We start from the raw sequence: 13,762 nt of genomic DNA, 5'->3' as shown, positions 1-13,762 counted from the left end.
GTCTACTTGACGGGGAACTTGAGCTTATCTTCAGCCAGACGCACTAGTTGTAACAACCCAATCTGCAGCTGTCCTTCATTGTCATTCAAATGGAAACGATGATGTAGACAGCAGAGAGTTTCAGTAAAAATATGTTTTATTTTTATAACGGACGTGCTGTAATTTAATTCAATATTTTTCGTTGTATGCGCAGGTTCTTCATTATGTTTCGCTTTGCTTGCTTGCAAATTTCTCAGTTTCATACTAACGAAAACTAACCAAAAAAATACGCACTACAATCGAAACATATTTTTGCTGTTATGCTTCTTTGCAATATGACCAAAAATGTGTCGTGGGGAAACATTCTATCATTTTATGTGACTATTTCTACTTTCGTTTATATTAATACAAAACATATGCCACTTTACAGAACAAGACGAACCAACTAAAGGTAAGTTTTGTAAATTATTCCAATATTCAGAATTTTTCAAAAATATATCTGATGCTTGTAGATATATCTAAAAGCTTAGATAGAAACATAGAATATACGTCGAAAATAGGTGCAGGAGGAGGCAATTCGGCCCTTCGAGCCAGCACCGCCATTCATTGTGATCATGGATGATTGCCCCCAATCAATAACCCGTGCCTGCCTTCTCCCCATATCCCTTGATTTCACCAGCCCCAAAAACTCTATCTAACTCTCTCTTAAATCCATCCAGTGACTTGGCCTCCACTGCCCTCTGTGGCAGTAAATTCCGACTATTTCACAACTCTCTGGGTTAAAATGTTTTTCTCATAAAGATACAAGCTAATTGACTACCTACTCATGGAACAAATAGTACGTCCCCCCTAACATACATTAACCATAGAAGTGTGCTAGATATACAATGTGTTAGCGGTCAGATGTTAATTGCTCTCGCTCCTCGTTGGATTAATCCCAGCGTCGAAAAGCAAGTTATTTGCGTTAAGACGCTTAACATACATAACATCTCGGCTCTTATGAACGATGTGTCCAAATAAAGGCAATGGCAAGTTCACAAGAAATCCACTCCATCCTCACCACCACGTGGTAGAAGATATTAATCTATCCTACAACAGCTGAGGTGCAGGGAGACAATGGTTAAACGAACATCAGTAAATAACAAGCAACATCAGCTGAGGAATGGTACATCTGAACGATTATTGGGCTGCATTCTCTATACAATAATATGATTCAAGCAGATTACAAAATTCTAATTAACAATTATGTTTATGAAGGAGAAATACGGCACAGACATCAGGAATAGGATAGAACCGATTAATACTCTTCTTTAAACTCAAAATATGCAGATGCCGGTGAGAAGACAGAACATTGAATTGAAGCACGTCTCCAGAAAAAGGCAAAGGGAAAGAAACAAGACCAATCGGCGTCTTGATTTCTCCTTGGAATTACCTGCTTGAATTATGAAAATTGCTTCTGCAATATGTATAATCAACTGAGATATATGTATTGGTATTATTTGAAAAATGAAATTCGCTATGCCAACCTTCAAAATTGCTGACAAAATACAACGGGGTATAAGTAATCTGCATATGTTACGGTAATGCATTTTTCGTGTTTAAATGCAGATACATGCATTCTCCAAGATCTTAGCCATAAGATTCAAGCCCCCAAGTAAATTGGAATTTTCAGGCTCATTTACCTGAATTGAATTAATGACGAGGTGGCACAATTGGCACAGGTTCAAAGATATGATGCTTTAATGCGCGTATATCGGAGACAATTGCGTGTATTGTCATTAAATTCATTCATGTTTTTAAATTTAAGGATTTTATTAAATGTTTAGATGTTTGCCACCAATTACACAATCATATTATTCATAGCGTTGGTGTAACAAAATCAATGTCATTTCTGGAATTGATCTGTGCATTTCTGTTTAACTAAAACCCTACTCTACTTGCCTCCTCTTGAATTATCAGCCCCCGCCTGCAACATTGCATTTATTTGCATTACGTGTTACTGCCTTGCGGTCCACTATTCGGAAGCGCCTAAACGCTACCATCCGTGTTTTACATCATGTTATGTTTTACGATCTCTTAAAAGAAACAGACGACGACTAAGCAGTCAACCATGGTATGGGAAATGGCTGAGCAGAATAATAAAAATATTTACCCATAACATGACGTACCCTCGCATTTTTTTGGCCTTTACGTTTATTCAACGTAATAAATTTCCATCGTACAAATAATTTATTATTGGTATGTATGCAGTAATATATCGATTCCTTAAATCCTTTACAAAGGGAAAACAAGTCCAATTATTCGTCGCCTTTCTTGATGATTTCAGTCTTGAGCTGCTTCACAAATGCCCCATATTTGATAAAAGATAATGAGGAATGCACGGTAATGTTTGTAAATGTTCAATTTCGTTTGCACCTCCTCAGCATACGAAGCAATCATGTCTAAATGTAGCACGACGGGGACAATTGTTAACGTTGGGGTTGTAAACAGCACGCAACAGTGGTTAAAATAGCACTCAACACGGATACGCTCGCCAATCTAAATACAACAAGACAGTCAAATCGCCACCTTGAGATTTCGTCATATGACCCGGCGAGCTTCCGCGTTGTGCAAGTCAATGTCGATATCCAGTAGAGAGAATCGTTCACCTCATGAAATATCAAAAATATCTCCGTTCCAAGAGACATAATGCATAGCACGATGTTGGTGTTGTGACCGGCTTGCTATTGTTCATTCTTGTTTCACATATCGCGATGTGATTAAAAAATATATCTGCTTTCCAATGAGATCAAATACATGAGTACAGTTAAGATATACGGAAGTACAACAGATAGAACGAAGATAAAAAAAATACTGGATTCAGGCCCATACGAAGCTTTTTGAAAAAAGGGGGTTGGCATGACAGGAGTACAGTAAATGTATGTGAAATAGAGTGCGCACAGCGCACATCACGAGCGCGAAGCGCCAAGCCCCTTGCGGCCGTGGTCCAGGATCCGCTTAAGGGCCCTGGAAGCTCTGGGGGTTTTAGATACTATCCGGTGCATTCCGAGCCTTAATTGGAGCACTTTTGCACGAAATTTATAACCAATATTTCAGAAATTAACAGGAATCTATGAGGTAGCTGTGTAGGTGTATGGAACGATCTGCCAGAGGAGGTAGTTAAGGCTGGGATTATCCTAATGTTTAAGATACATTTGGACACGTACATGTATAGGACGGGTTTAGACGGATATGGACAAAACGCGTGTGAGTGGGTCTAGTGTAGATGGGGCATGTTGGTCGGTGTGGACAAAATGGGCTGAAAGGCCTGTTTCCATACTGCATCATTCTATGACTAAAACGTTAAGATGAAAAATGCATGTAGATAAGTAGAGCAGATTTGAAAGAGGCGTGAAATGTAAAGGCAGGGAGAGACAATAGACCATACCATATAACCATATACCATATAACAAATACAGCACGGAAACAGGCCACCTCGACCCTTCTAGTCCGTGCCGAACACGTATTCTCCCATAGTCCCATATTCCTGCGCTCAGACCATACCCCACCATTCCTTTCCCGTCCATATAACTATCCAATTTATTTTTAAATTATAAAAACGAACCTGCCTCCACCACCTTCACTGGAAGCTCATTCCACACAGCCACCACTCTCTGAGTAAAGAAGTTCCCCCTCGTGTTACCCCTAAACTTCTGTCCCTTAATTCTCAAGTCATGTCCCCTTGTTTGAATCTTCCCTACTCTCAGTGGGAAAAGCTTATCCACGTCAACTCTGTCTATCCCTCTCATCATTTTAAAGGCCTCTATCAAGTGCCCCCTTAACCTTCTGCGCTCCAAAGAATAAAGCCCTAACTTGTTCAACCTTTCTCTGTAACTTAGTTGCTGCAACCCTGGCAACATTCTAGTCAATCTCCTCTGTACTCTCTCTATTTTGTTGATATCCTTCCTATAATTAGGCGACCAAAATTGTACACCATACTCCAGAATTGGCCTCACCAATGCCTTGTACAATGTTAACATTTTAACATTTTAACATTTAGACAATAGACAATAGACAATAGACAATAGGTGCAGGAGTAAGCTATTTAGCCCTTCGAGCCAGCACCGCCATTCAAGGTGATCATGGCCGAACATCCCCAATCAGTACCCCGTTCCTGCCTCTCCCCATATCCCCTGACTCCGCTATTTTTAAGAGCCCTATCTAGCTCTCTCTTGAAAGCATCCAGAGAACCTGCCTCCACCGCCTTCTGACGACACGCTCCTTCTATTCATTGACACGATGAACTGGTATCTTATACTGAACAGTACCAATCATTCTCAAGAAAAAAGGCAGCTGAGGACGCTCCGTATGTTATTACTCTAATACAGTTTACTTCAGATTCAGAGTCTGGACATAGATCGCAACCCGAAACGCCACCTGTCCATTTCCTCCACAGGTGCTACCTGCCCCATTGGGTTACTCTAGAACTTCCTATTTGCTCAATACTCCAGCATCTGCTGTATCTCCTATCTTCTCCTTCACATTGACAGAAAGATGATCAGGAATAACTGAAATCCGACCTCAACTCCCTCTATATTAATTTTATATACTAAATGACAACTGAAGTGTTCAGCGACTTAATCTGCACTATCTATTTCGAGTTTTTTATCTGTAAAGTCGGAAATGGAATAGATACACCATTGGATTAAATAATTGACTGGAAAGGTAATAATATGATAATGATAAAACGAGGGTGTTTCGCATATTTATCTGCCCAGCAATGGCCAGTTACCAATGCAACGCTGTGACCAAACACATAGCTGCCAATCGTCCAACGAATGCGTGTGCTTATGCATTGATATATATTAAAAACATTTGACAAGTATTTCACCTAATGAATACAAAAAGTACCCACCAACACCATCAGTATATTCAAGTAGAATAACTTAGTAAATTGTAGCTGTTCATTTCCATGAAAGAAATTGGCGACGTTTTCTCGGCTGCCGAAAACTGTTTGCACTTCAGCAACAACGTGTCCACCGACATTCTGATCTCTACCGCGTGTAAACCACAGACTGTAGAGAAAAAACACACAGAATCACCTGCAAATAAGTTCGTGACCTCGGAGAAAGCAAACAAGTACACAGAATGGCTTTCAGGAGAGACTTCGAAAACGACAAATAAAGTAAATATTTTTAATATTCTTCGGCGGAACAGCAATGGCATAATCCAGAAGTTGCAGGATCATTTCATTCCAAACAGGAAGTACGATACAAAGGGGACTCAGAGGCAACCGTGGCTGTCAAGGGAAATTGGGGATGGTTGGAATAAAACTAAAATAAAAGATGTATAACATAACTAAGAGTAGCGGGTGCCAGAGGATTGGGCAACGTTCAAGGACAACAGAAGGCAACACAAAGAGCAATGCAGGTTGAAAAGATGAAGTACGAGAGTAAGCTGGCCAAGAATATAAAGAAGGATTGTAAAAGCTTCTTCGTGTATGTTAAGAGAGAAAGTACAATGTGCGTACCCTAAAGGCAGAAAGAGGTGAAGTAATTATGGGGAACAAGTTAATGACAGAAGAGTTGAACAGGTACTTTGGTTCTGTCTTCACTGAGGAAGACACAGACAATCTCCCAGATGTGCTGGAGGGGAACGGAAATAAATTTGCATTAGGCAAGAAATAACAACGGGTTGACTGATGAGACTGAAGGCTGATGAATTCCCATGGCCTGATGGTCTGCATCCCAGGGTACCGCAGGAGGAGGCTCTCGCAATCGTTGACGCATTGGTAATCATTTTCAAAGTTCAAAGTTCAAAGTAAACTTTATTGTCAATTCAAATAATGCAACAAGTAGTTACACAGAGGATTGAAATTGCGTTTCCCCATACTCCAAATGTGCAAGTAATATTTATAACACAGACAGACAATATACCAATAAAGATAGACAATGGACATATACATTATATAAAATATTCACAGTGTGCCAGATTGTAGTAAAATGTTGAGGTATGTTATTAAGGTGCAATAATAAAAGGTGCAAAAAAGTGCAAATAGCATACTGCAGACATTGAGTTAAAGCTATTTTGACAGTCAGTTGGTCTTTGTTTGTGTAATGTTCATGGAAATTTCTTGAGTGTGTTGAGTAGTCTGATGGCCTGAGGGGAAAAGCTGTTTTTGAATCTGGTGGTTTTGCTCCGCATGCTGCGGTAACGCTTGCCGGATGGTAGGAGGGTGAACAGTTTGTGTGCCGGGTGGGTGGTGTCTTTGATGATATTGGTTGTTCTCTTGCGACAGCGAGATGGGTATAAGTCCTGGATTGCTGGTTGGGGTGATCTGGTGATCTTCTCCTCTGTCCTCACCACTCTCTGTAGGGCCTTCTGGTCAGCAGCAGAGCAACTGCCATACCAGACTGAGAGACTGCTGATAAGAATGCTCTCAATGGCACCCCTGTAAAAAGTGGTGAGGGCAGAAGGGGGGAGGTCGGCTCTCCTCGTCCATCGAAGGAAGTGGAGGCTTTGCTGTGCTTTCTTGACTAGGGAGATGGTGTTGCTGGACTATGTCTGATCATCTGTGATGTGCACTCCCAGGAACTTGGTACTTTTCACAGACTCCACTGCACTGCCATTGATGGTGAGTAGGGTGTGTGCTGTCTGTTTCTTCCTGAAGTCCACAGTTATTTATTTTGTTTTATTGACATTGAGTTGAAGGTTATTGATGTCACACCAGTTGATGAGTTGTTGTACCTCCTCTCTGTAGGCTGAGTCGGCGTCGTGGCTGATGAGACCCGCCACTGTTGTGTCATCTGCGAACTTGATGATGTGGTTCGAATTATGTTTGGCACAACAGTCATGTGTCATCAGCGTGAGCAACAGAGGGCTCAGCACACATCCCTGTGGGACCCCGGTGTTCATGATGGTGGTCTCTGATGAGTTTTTGCCAACTCTTACTGTCTGTGGTCTGTCGGTGAGGGAGTCAAGTAACCAGTTGCATAGTGGGGTGCTGATGCCTATTTCGCCGAGTTTATTCACCAGGTGTTGGGGCATGACTGTGTTGAAGGCGGAGCTGAAGTCGACGAACAGCATCCGCACGTAACTGTTATTGTTTTCCAGATGAGCCAGGCTTACGTGGAGTGCTGTTGCTATGGCATCATCTGTGGAACGGTTGGGGCGGTATGCAAACTGGAATGGGTCAAGTGTAAAGGGGAGTGGATGTTATGTGGGCCTTGACCAACCTTTCAAAGCACTTCATCATGATGGATGTGAGTGCTATGGGCCGGTAGTCGTTCAGTGTTGAGGCTGGGGATTTATTGGGTAGCGGTATGATAGTGGTGGCTTTGAAGCATGCTGGTATGATGGCTTGGCTCAGAGAGGTGTTGTAGATGTCAGTGTGAACATCTGTGAGTTGGTCAGCACAGTCTCTGAGCACACGCCCCGGTATGTTGTCAGGGCCTGTAGCTTTTCTCCTATCTGTTTTCCAATATTCGATAGATTCAGGAACAGTTCCGGTGGGTTGGAGGGTAGCTAATGTTATCCCGCTTTTCAAGAAAGGAGCGAGAGAGAAAACGATAAATTATAGACCAGCTAGGCTGATATCAGTGGTGGGGATGATGCTGGAGTATTTTTTAAAGAACTAATAACGGCGCATTTGGATAGCAGTGAAAGGATTGGACCAATTCAGCATGGATTTATGGAGGGGAAATCCTGTTTGAATAATCTTCTGGAATTTGTTGCGAATGAGATGTGTCAAATGGATGAAGGAGCGCCTGTGGTTGTAGTGCATCTGGACTTTCAGAAACTCTTTGACAAGGTCCCACACAAGACATGGTATTGGGGGTGGGGCATTGACATTGATAGAGAATTGAAGGAAGCAAAGATAGGAGTAAACGGGTCCCTGTCAGAAATGGCATGCAGCGCCGAGTGGAGTGCCGCAAGGCTCTGTGTTGGCGTCGCAAATAATGACAACATATATTAATGACTTAAACGATGGAATTAAAGTAAAACCAGCAAATTTGCAGATGGCACAAAGCTGGGGGCAGTATAAACTGCGAAGAGGATGCTGGGACGTTGCAGGATGATTTGGACTGGTTGAGTGATTGGGCAGATGCATGGCAGATGCAGTGTATTATAGATGAATGTGCGGTTATCCACTTTGGCGGCATGAACAAGGAAGCAGATAATGATCTCAATGGTGTCAGATTATGAAAAGGGGAACGAGACCTCGGTGTCCGCGTGCACCTGTCATTGAATGTCTACATGCAGGTACAGCAGGCAGTGCAGGAAGCTAATGGCATATTGCTCTTCATAATGAGAGGATGTATGTATAGCAGTAAATAGGTCCTTCTGCAGTTGTACACGACTCTGGTGAGACCACATCGGGTGTATTGCCTGTAGTTTTGGTCTCCTAATCTGAGCAAGAACATTCTTGCTATTGAGGCAGTGCAGTGTAGGTTCACGAGGGTAATCCCCGAGATGGCGGGATTGTCATATGATGAATGATTGGAATGTATGGGCATGTATTCAATGGAATTTAGAAAGATGAGAAGGGATCTTACAGAAACATACAAAATTATAAAAGGACCCGACAAGCCAGATGCAGGAAAATGTCCCCAATGTTCGCGCAGTCCAGAACCAGGGGCCATAGTCCAAGAATGAAGGGGAGGTCATTTAAAACTGAGACGGGGAAACATGTTCTAACCCAGGGGGTTGTGAATTCCCTGCCACATGAGGCAGTAGAGCTAAATCACTAGATGAATTTAAAAGATAGTTGATTAGAGCTCAGGAGGCTAGCGGAATCAATTGATATGGGGAGAAAGCGGGCACGGATTATTGATTGTGGATGATCAGTCAATAACACAATGAATGGCGGTGCTGGCTCGAAGAGCCAAATGGCCTCCTCCTGCACCTATTTTCTATGTTTCTATGTTTCAACATCAAATCCTTAGATTTAACGTATTAAAATGAACATTAGTGGAAGAAATGTGTCAGCATTTCTAGTTCTTTCTGTTCTCCATTTGCAACAGAAGATAAGTGACCATGAATGTTACGGTTCGTCCGTTGATACAGTTACTACATTACTTCCTGGCAAATGCGAATCTTTTACGTCAAATATGTTGCAAATTGGATTCGTGTCTGATGAATCGCTTCAGTGGAATTTGTTGGCCGACATGAGTGTTGAATTGCAGTTGTGAATATTATCACTATTGTACAGATTGCTCGCGATTTTCAAACGAAGTTCATTGGAAGAATGAGGTATATTTATTTACTTTTCCAGTTATAATTCTTACCGCTGAAACAGTCGTGATCATTTACGTTGGTACAAATACAATGCATTATGTAAGCGATCTTGCTGTCCTACACTTTTGTTCTGGTAAGCATAACGGCTGTTTTGCGGAATTATTTTTGCGGAATTGTTCTACTACGCGGGAGTTTATATTTTCAACGAATGTGTCCACTGATTAATTTCCTATTAAAGATAAAGAAGAGGAATAACAGTGTTGCAGTCTCTTTGCTTCGAGAGCATATGTTAAAAATATAGCCTATGAAACTTACCTTTCCATTTAGTCCTACAAAAACCCACAACATTTATTCCCCTCGTTTTAATTTATATAGTAGCGCAGTTTAGTTTACCTTAGCTTAATTTTGGGATACAGCGCAGAAACGGGGCCTTTGGCCCACCTGCTCCGCGCCGACCAGCTAATGTCCCTGTCCCACTTAGGAAACCTGAACGGAAACCTCTGGAGACTTTGCGCCCCACCCAAGGTTTCCGTGCGTTTCCCGGAGGTTGCAGGTGGTTGCCAGAGGTTGCAGGTAGTGGAAGCAGGTAGGGAGACTGACAAAAACCTCCGGGAACCGCACGGAAACCTTGGGTGGGGCACACAGTCTCCAGCGGTTTCCGTTCAGGTTTCCGAAGTGGGACAGGATAATAACGCTATGCTACACCCGCAATAGACAGTTCACAAGTACACCAAGCCAATTAGCCAAACAACGTGTACGACTTTGGAGTGGAGGAGGAAACTGCATGTCCCGAAGAAACCGCACGCGGATCACGGGGAGAACGTTCGAACTCCGTGCAGGAAACACCCGCAGTCAGGATCGAAACGGTGTCTCTGGTGCTGGAAAGCAGCAATTCTACCGCTGCGTCATCGTGTCACCTTTTCACTAAACTATGCAAACCGATGAAGAGATCCATAACATCTCCATGATAACGGCAAAAACACATTTTCATGTCTACAGAGAAATGGCAGCACCGTCGGATCAATATATCAGCACAGAAACAGAAGATGGCGATCAAAATAACGTAGGAGAGCAACACGTTCGAGAAGATGAAATAAAGTTCAAATCCTTTAATACAAAAGGTAATTGAGTGCGTAGAGGATGAACTACTACGATTACCACGCTTATTTTGGTATAAAAGGAAACGTACTTTCAAAGAAAAATGCAGGTACTAACGTAAATGCTAATAATAATAATGATAATACATTTTATTTATGTGCGCCTTTCAAGACTCTCAAGGACACCTTACAAAATTTAGTAAACAGAATACAAAACATGTAAGCGGAATGAAACAAAACAAAAAATAACGACAAAAAAAAATAAAAAATAGTAAAGACATCAACAATACACAATTCAAAGACACAATTCAAAGACACAATTCAAAGAGAGAGCAGCGGCAGCTAATCGCGCCAGCGCTCACTCTCCCTTCCGGCAGCCATCTTGGAAACGGAACAATAAGGATCTTTAACATAGAAACATCCCCCCAGAATTGTTACCATTATGGGGGAAGGCACAATGTCCAGTCCCCATCCCCAGTTCACCCATAGTCGGGCCAATTGAGGCCGCCACAGTTGCCTCTACGGAGGCCCGATGTTCCAGGCCGTTCTCGCCGGGAGATGGTGCTTCGGCGTCGGGAGAGTCATCTCAGCGGCTAGGGACACCTGGAACGGCCGCTTCCTTACCGGAGACCGCGGCTTCCGAAGCCGACAAGGCCACGACGGTTGGAGCGCCACCACTGGCGATCTCATCGAGAGATCCCAGGCTCCAGATGTTGAAGTCAGCGCCGCAGCCCGCAACTGCCCGCTCCGCAGTTCCGCAGTTTCGCGATGTTTTTATCGGCGGTCTTCAGCTCACCGGAGCTCCAGCGCGGCAACCCAGGCAAGGCGACACACCCAGCGCTGTGCCGCCGCCGAAGCCGAGGTGCTGGGCGGTCCCCTCGGGAAAACGTCGCTCCAGGCCCGCTGGTAGGCAGCGAGGACGGGTCGACGGTGCAGCCCGGAGAAAAGCTGCCTCTCCGACCAGGTAGGGACATAGAAAGTAGTTTACCTCCCCCCCTCCCCCCACATAAAAAAGTGTAGACCTCCTAAAAACAAACACTGAAACTCACGTTGTCTAATATACTTTAGACTTCTATAAATATTCACAGTGGTTGATGTGTAAACATACTGGAATGTCTTTCATTTCCTTTGGCGTGTGCCGTCCATTCACCAACCTGTTCACTTTGTGTGTTTTTTTCGCTTGTTTATTTATTGTTTAGTTTTAATCTCAAAATATCAATTCAGCCGCAAGGGTTGACTGGAAGCACGTGGACTGCATGTGTCATCGTTTTCGAGATGTTCAAAGCCCAAGTATAGCTACAGAGAATAGCACGGTGGCACAGCGATAGAGATGCTCCTTTATGTCCCTGTCCCACTTAGGAAACTTGAACGGAAACCTCTGGAGACTTGGCGACCCACCGAAGGTTCCCGTGCGGTTCCCGGAGGTTGCAGGTGGTTTCCAGAGGTTGCAGGTAGTGGAAGCTGGTAGGGAGACTGACAAAAACCTCCGGGAACCTCCGGGAACCGCACGAAAACCTTGGGTGGGGCGCAAAGGCTCCAGAGGTTTCCGTTCAGGTTTCCTAAGTGGGACAGGGGCTGTACAGTGCTTGCAGCGCAAGAGACCCGTGTTCGATCCTGACTACTGTCTGTTCAGTCTGTACGGCGGTTCTACTTTCTCCCCGTGACCGCGAGGGTTTTCTCCGAGTTCTCCGGTTTCCTCCCACACAACAAGGAGGTATAGTTGTATAGATTAAATGACTGGGTATAAGTGTAGATTGTCCCTTGTGTGTTTAGGATAGTGTTAATGTGGAGATCGCTGGTCGACGCAGCCTCGCTGGGCCGAAGGGCCTGTTTCCACGCTGTATCTCTAATCTATACTAAACGAAAAAGAACAGTCCTGAAAACTTGTACTCAAGGATTATTCCGTTTGCTGATATTTTTTGAAATAATTTAATTGCCACACAACCAAGGTTGGTGGTATTTGGGTTGCCAGCAGCGGTACAATAATAAAGAACACAACCACAATAAAAAATGTACACAAACATCCACCACAGCATTCATCACTGTGGTGGAAGGCACAGAGCTTGGCCAGTCCTCCCCCATTTTCCCCCGTGGTCGGGACCACCACCCTCCACAGCCGTTGCTGCGGGCGTCCAGACGGTAAGGGACAAAGTCAAACTCAAGGTGAGTCCAGGATCGGCTCTTCCCAACCAGAGACCGCGGCTTCAGGCTGGTGTAGGCCGCAGGCCGGCGGACAAAGTTTTAAAGTACCTGCCGTGCCGCAGCCGGAAGCACCGCAGTCTGCAGGGCCGGCGGTCGAAGCTCCCCTCCAGGGGAGATGATAGGTCCATGCCGCACCCGCGGTAGAAGATGGCCGCGGGCCGGCAGTGAAAGCTTCTTCTTCCCCCGGGTCCTCCACGAGGGATCCCGGGCTGTGAACGCCGCACCAGCTGGAGTTCTGCAGACCGCGGCTTCAGACTGCCGGCTGCCGCGGGCCAGCGTAACGGAGCGCTCCCCTCCAGCGAGGTCTCACCCGCTCCGCGCCGAGAGTCCACGCTGCGCCCGCCGCTGAAGCTCCAGGCGCGTCTCCGGGAAAGTCCGCGCCGATCCTTGCTGTTAGGCCACGGGGGAGGCGACCTGAAAAAGTCGCCTCTAAATGGAAGAGGCGGCCGAAACGGTTTCCCCCTTACCCCCCACCCCCACACACACACACACACCACCCCCACACATAACACACAAAGAAACATTAAAAACAAACTTTTAAACATACTAAACAAATAAAAAAAGTTGAAAAAAAGACGGACACGCTGCCGACAGGCTGCTGCCAGTGCAGCGCCCCCTACCGAAATATCTTGGCCAAAACGAGTACTCTATGTGGTGACTCTCGTTATTACATTCTCTACGGAACTGTGCGCCAGGGCAAAGGCATCAATATTGGGGGGGGAGGGGGGGGGGGGGGGGGGGGGGAACTGCACAATAGTCCGTCGAAATATTGTGAATAATATAGATCACGTATTCACAATAGCAACACCAAACGCACGTTTATTTGCAAATTCTGATGTCAAAGCCTTGATGGCTTGCGCTGAGATGCAGCATAGAATTTCCACACTGAATATTTTGTCAGAAAAGCGTGATGAACGGGGTCTATCATCATGCAATAGCGGAGTAATGTAAATATATAGAATCCCGGGTATAAATATGCAACTGGTTGGAGAGCTTTTAAAAAGAAAAATATCAAACATTATCATGCTTACTTCCAGAATTAGAAAAAGTGAAAAACAATCTGCAAACTTCAGGTAAGGAAATGTGTTCAAAATATGAGGTTACAACCTATCTTTAATTATTATTATCATTATTATTGTCGTTATTTTTATTATCAGTTTTACTTTTGTGAATAAATTTAGTTTTGAACACTAAAATAAGTAATATTCCCGGTAAATTTTAAGTGGTAGTTGAGGTATAAAACACAACACGATCATTAACACTTGTAT

This window comes from Amblyraja radiata, chromosome 30 (assembly GCF_010909765.2).
Source record: "Amblyraja radiata isolate CabotCenter1 chromosome 30, sAmbRad1.1.pri, whole genome shotgun sequence".
Classification (NCBI taxonomy): Eukaryota; Metazoa; Chordata; class Chondrichthyes; order Rajiformes; family Rajidae; genus Amblyraja; species Amblyraja radiata.
Note: the sequence above shows the minus strand (reverse complement) of the source record.